At 41.1% G+C, this 6,252-nt stretch overlaps 1 long non-coding RNA gene across 1 annotated transcript; it reads right to left on the bottom strand.

Moving 5' to 3' along the window:
- Nucleotides 1–257: 257 nt before the first annotated feature.
- Nucleotides 258–4,123, bottom strand: LOC103458856 (uncharacterized). The gene is made up of 3 exons (XR_532636.3): nucleotides 3,903–4,123; nucleotides 1,050–1,075; nucleotides 258–667 (listed from the first exon to the last, which is right to left on the bottom strand). It is a non-coding gene; the product is annotated as an uncharacterized LOC103458856 (long non-coding RNA).
- Nucleotides 4,124–6,252: the final 2,129 nt, after the last annotated feature.

The raw sequence follows: 6,252 nt of genomic DNA, 5'->3' as shown, positions 1-6,252 counted from the left end.
CTGCAGTTTTCCAAGCTTTTTACTCCACTCCTTTAGACTAGCCATTAGTAATTAGCAAACACCTGCTGGAACTATGTATAATGAGCTCATTATGGGAGCTACTTCTTGTTACGTTGTTAAAGGTTAATACAGGACAGATACTGTGATGACTTAATGAAGGCGGAATTTCAGAAAGAGTAGGAATTTTTAAAGAGACAGAGGCCCAATTTCCACGGATTAGATTATCAAGTCAGATTTATTTTACGTCATATTTGATAGCATTTTTATAACCACCGGAGGTAACATAGTAACTCAATTACGCAATAAAATGCCATTATGTGCCTGGAAAACAAATGATACTGTCTCTTTAATGTATTTGCAAAATAACATTTACACCTCTTGAATTTTTTTTACACTTTGTCACATCATCTGCAGACTTTAATAAATGTATTGTGATGTTTGTTGGAGTTGCTGTTCTTCGTAACCTGTTTTATCAGAGAGGAAGCTCCTTATCAGAGGATCCTGGTCAGGATGATGGCAGAGGAAGCATGAAGTGAAGTTTCAATGCAGTCGTAAAGATCACAGCTTCTATGGAGGCTATGACTGCTGTAACGTTCACACCAAACGGAGCTGCTGCACGCCAAACTCCTTCCTGTGTTAGATCCTCTTTTAAGCGCTGCTAAGACTACTGAAGAAGAAGAAAATGAGGAAATTCAAACATTTCAGAAAGATCCAATCTGAGAAATAGAATATTTGAGTTATTTTTGAACAATGTCTTTAAGATTTGCTTCTCAATAACCAACTGTCGATGTTCCACATAAAAACTTTTTTGTTTAGCTATCTGTGCTGATCTGTGTTAGAAATAAGGAAATGGATGCAGGTCATCAAACTGCTGTACTGATCAATCTTAGACTGGTCAAAGATTGACCAGTCTAAGATCTTAGGCTAGTCAAAGTTTGAGGAACTTTGACCAGATTGAAAACTGTAACATTTTTACAACACTTCAACTGAGTTTTTTGATTTCTTTTTAAAGGGTTCTGTAGAATAACGATCAGGAGTCAGTATCTTACCTCAAAAGGATGTCTTTCTGAACAACCTGTGGTTAAATAAACATAAAAAAGTTCTGATTAGAGCTAGTGGTTAATGTGTATCAACCCATAAAACATGGAAATATCAACAGCTTTTTATTCATCTTCCAATTCTTTAATGCTGAAATTTTAACTTTATGGGGGTGTAGAGTTGATTCTTTCAACTTTTAACTTTTTAATTACATTTTCATAGACAGACATTTTTAGCACTTAGGGTTTTTAGGAAGCAATTTTCTTCTGCTATCTTTTGGGATTTGTCTTTATGTGTTTCTGTTATTTAATTTCAGGCTCTCGCCATTTATCTGAGATCATTTCTGGTCAGGTCTGAATATTTCCCTATCTAGGTTCATCAAAGGTCTAGAAAATAACCTTAGTGACCCACCAGCTACATCCCAGGGCCTTCAGGTTCCTCTGCAGAAATGATGGTAGTCGTACCAAACTCCTGGCAGAGTTTAATGAAAGGTTACCCTCCCTCTCGCGGGGTGTTTGGCTAATCCTCGTAAAGACGTATAATCCCCAGGAAGAGCAAATATTACAACTTGCTTTAATCGCTCACACAGAAAACCTGGTGGGGGAATTTGATACGATTGTCTCGTTTCTGTTTTGAAGCGCAGACTGGCAGGAGCTAGCTGAGTGGGAGTTGGTGAAGAGGAGCTCTGGCAGAGGGGCAGTGAATACGGGTGGCTCTGAATGACAACCAAGACCCGAATTAGCATATTCAGGTTGGGGGGAAAATAAAAGTTCTTTAAAAGACAATGGCAACTGATATGCAAAGAGAGCTGGCCAAAGAAACAAGCTACATACCTCGGCCGAGTGTTTGCAGCAGGATGAGTGTGTGTGTATACATGGGTGTTTGTCTGACCCAAACCAAGACGGTCCAAGGCGCATTTTTGCAAATATCATAACGCCATAAAAGGGGACACTATGAAGAGGACAGCAGTCTTTAGAAGCAGGAAGAACTATTTGAAGAAAGAACAGTCTGTGTGTCAAGGTCCAGGAGAGTCGACGGTCCACTCGCTTGTTCAAAGTCTCTCTCTGTTATGAGCCATGTGGTCCATTAGTGTCCTGCTGCTTTTCTAATCCTCATTCACATGTAATGGCCAACATTTCATCTTAATGTTTTAATTCATTAGTTGGCTGCTGAATGGGGAGTCTGAGTCCACAGAGACACTGTAATGAGTCCCACACTGACAGCAGAATTAAAGCCGACAGAAACGGGTTGGAATGCAGCAACCCACAGCAATGCTTTGTTTGGGAATTATTCTAAAAACTATCACAACGCAAATATTCTTAAAGAGCTGATTGTGCTATTAAAACTTGAATGAATTCTGAAAATGAAACAATATTATTGACCATCTTTTTTCAGTCCCTCCAGGATTTGGTGTTTGTGGTGCTAATTTGGAAATAATTGCAATACTTGCGCTTATTCATGACAGTAAATGTGACTTTTTATTACTCGCTCTAGCGTGGACTGTATTCTGACATCAATCAAGGCTGAAGCATCTGTATAGTACAAGTATGAAAGTTTCTGACAATTTTTGAGAAAAGTCTGCAATAAGCTCCCAATTGTTAGTGCAAAAATGTGAGGAGATTTGCTGATTTTTTCATAAATTTCCACAATAATTCTCAAGGATTTAGATGGACTGATTGATATAATTTGGCAGTAAGCAGATACAAATGGCATTGATTTGATTGATTTGATTGATAACAACTCACCTTTACATAAAATCTCTATCCGCTGTCATCACTGGCTGTGCTAACTAGATTAACTATTCACAACAGGCCATACTAGTTGCAGCGTAGCAGAACGCAAGGGAGGGAGAATGAGCAGCACCACTGAGACAGTGACTGACAGCGCTAAGACCCGCCCCCTGGCTGTGATTGGTTGTTTCTAGTTAGTGTAGGAGAAGGCCGAGGAGCTCAACATTTTAACCAATTATCTGTTTCATACCAAGCTGTCACAATATAGTGACAGTTTCGACAAATATGTAATAAAGTAATTTTTTTATAAAAGTTACATACTGCAGCTTTATGGAATCATATTTTTTGGAAATGACAGAAATTTGGAGCGATTGAACTATCCCGAAATAACTGATTTTTGAATTGTATTTTGTATGTATTCATGTATATTTTTTATATATAGCCTATTGTAATTTATCATGCTGCCATTGAGAAGTACCAAAGTCCTTATTGCAACACTGACTACAAAGATGATTCTGATTCAGTGTCCAGCCAGCAGACGGTCGGAGACATCAGACGGCATCCCAGCCAGACAGACAGTCAGTAAGTCTTCGTCGGCTAATTGGCTTGTGCAAAAGATCTCTGAATTTCACTCAGTCAGGCTCCTAAACGCTGGATGCAAAAGGCCAACAGCCCCCTCCAACTGTCCCCCCTTCCCCCTCCCCACTCCCCGTCCCGGTCAAAGAGCAACACCCAACCCCAGATGTGGTTCCTCATTAATGCGGGGGCAGGGGACGACTGCAGGGATCTGGTTCACGAAGGACCTGCTACTCTCAGCTTCAGCCTCTCAAATGGCGGCGGTGATAAATCCTCTCTGCCTGCCTCTTCCGCTCTCCTTGAACAAATCAATCAGTCAAGATGCAAAACGCAGCAGCAGCCTGTGTGGACTGAGGGAACCAGGGGGGTGCTTCCTGGCACTGGAATTACTCTCTACATGTGGGGTCAATATGTGCAGCGCCTGAGAGTGTGTGCTGGAGAGGGAGTGTGTGAGTCAAAAGCAGAGAGAGAGAGGAGGGGGTCTGGGAAGGGGGGTGTTGTCAGGGTGTACCCCTCCCTCTGAAGGACTGTATAAAACAGAAGGGGGGGAGATGTTACCTTGGTCACTTTGAGACAACCTCACACTGGCTGGACTCACAGATCCTACTGGGAGCTGCTGACAAGTTCTAGGAAGAAAGGGCTCATGGTTGATGGCTTCTCTCTGTTTGCTGGACTAGAAACAAGTTGGGGGAGGGCAAGAAGACAGAGCATCGTCAGTCCATCCAGTACCAGAACCAGAACCAGAAGAAGTCTCCAAACTTTTGGAAAATTTTCAAAGCAGCAGCTCAGCCATGAAGGTTTTCAACTTGCTGTACTTGTTGGTGCTGCTCACAGCGTTGGTAGCTCCCGTGTTTTCAGTCAGACCAGGTAAGACTCTACACACTGACCCCCCCTAACCCACACCTCACCCTTAATCCTAACCCTCAACTACCCGGCTCATAATATTCACTCAATCATTTTGCTAAACCCTCAAAATCAAACAGCTTGGTTTACATTAAGTTTTAAGATGTCAAATTTGAGAATGATGTAAATGTAAAAACTCCTTTGAGAAAACAAATCATTAATACTTCCCCCAATGAATAAAGTTTGTGCCTTTAGCTAAACATTTCTAAACCAAAGCTAAATAAAATGTTGAAACCGCAGCTGATAACCACAGCAACTGAAATAGCAGTCAGACACTAAACAGTGAAAAATACCTAGCTAGTACAGAGCTTAATTTAATAATAATAATAATAATAATAATAATAATAATAATAATAATAATAATAATAATAATAATAATAATAATAATAACACCGTTTCTGAACAGATAATTAATAAAACATACCGATAGACGTTTAATTTTCTGCCAAAAATATTTTTTTGCTGTTAGCGAGAGGCTAAAGTTAGCATGGACTTAGCTGTTCAATAACGGGCTAAGTGCAGCTCTTTCAGCGTTGTTAAATTAGTTTAAATCGTGTTCCACACTAGATCAGTCTGCCCTGTAACCTGTTTTTAAAAAATTTTTTTATTAAGTTTGCAATCAGTGAAATCTTTAAATCTTTTTTTTTTCTTTAAAGGCAAAATGAAGACTGTTTTGGGGTCTGTTAATCCATCTCAGATGGTCCCATGTGTTCTACAGGTTTAAAGGTCCTCTAAACTATTTGATTTTTGCGAACGCACTAAAAATAAAATATGAATTTATGAATTCATTTGTTTCTGCGGTAAATTTCAAGACCACCAGCTGTGGTTGGGCAGTTTAGGGGGTGAGGTGGCGGTCGGGGTTCATGATGATGATGATGGAGGATGGAGATGACCGCCGGCCAATCGCACAGCAGCCACGAGGGCGACCCGGTCTGCCCCCCTCCGGCGCTGCGGCGGGCTTTTGTTAATCACAGTGGCGCAAAAAGTGGGTATGCAGCGCATGCAACGCATAGGGGCGCAGCACCAGAGGGGGCGTCAAAACCCCGTCTGGAGGGGGCGGCGCGCAGATGATGTCTTCGCACATACTTCAGCGCGCCCTTACGCTCCTCGCTCTTTCGAGGAAGGGGGGGGGGCGATTTATGTTTTCGCATCCACCTGAATGATATGTAGTAGCGACCCTGGTTAATCACGGTGTTAAAGCGCCATGCAGATTCTGCCAGGTGGAGGCCGGGCTTCAGGCGCTTCTTCTGGAGGGAGGCAGCTGCTGCTGGTGCTGCTGCTGGTGCTGCTGGTGGTGGTGGTGGTGGTGGTGGTGGGGGTCATAAAGTCATCCAGCAGTGGACCTCCTTCTTCCTGGGCTCGGCCTCCAGCAGCCTCTGAACCACGGGGCCAGAGGGGATTTATTGGGGACGTTCAGAAATAATCACGTGTTAGGTCTCTTTCTCTCCCGCTCTGCCCAGCTGCTCCTAAATGACTTCACGCAGTAAAACACTTGCAAGTGTTCACGAGGGATCAAGTTTATGGCGTATAGTTACATTTATAACCTGACCACAGGAAATAGAGACGTATCCCTGGACATGCTTAAAGAAATTGTTTCATTAATTCGGCTGTGTTGATGCAGACAGCATAACAATTTTTTAAGTTTTATTTTACTGAATTTAGGGCATTTTTGTCGCTCTATAGCATTTTAGATCCTTTTCAAACCATAAAATTTTATTTGTTTAAATTAAAGTAATTTTAGTTTTCATGAAAAATCTTGTGTTTTGTTAAAAATCCCTTCCAGACAGTGGGGTAATGTTTGACATACAGGTTAAGCATTGAGGCATCATTTTGATTATTTAAAAAAATGTTAAAGGATAAAATGACGTCATTAGCCAAAAATGTTCCTGCAAGTTATGTAAAAGCAACTTTGCAAGAATAATTACAATTAAAACTCATACATTTTCAACTTCCAAGTTGTTGGAGTAAAGTAATAGGTGAAAAAAATTATTTACAATAATATTTG

This window comes from Poecilia reticulata, chromosome 1 (genome assembly GCF_904066995.2).
Source record: "Poecilia reticulata chromosome 1, P_reticulata-male-v2, whole genome shotgun sequence".
Lineage (NCBI taxonomy): Eukaryota > Metazoa > Chordata > Actinopteri > Cyprinodontiformes > Poeciliidae > Poecilia > Poecilia reticulata.
This window is presented reverse-complemented; position numbering and strand designations above follow the sequence as displayed.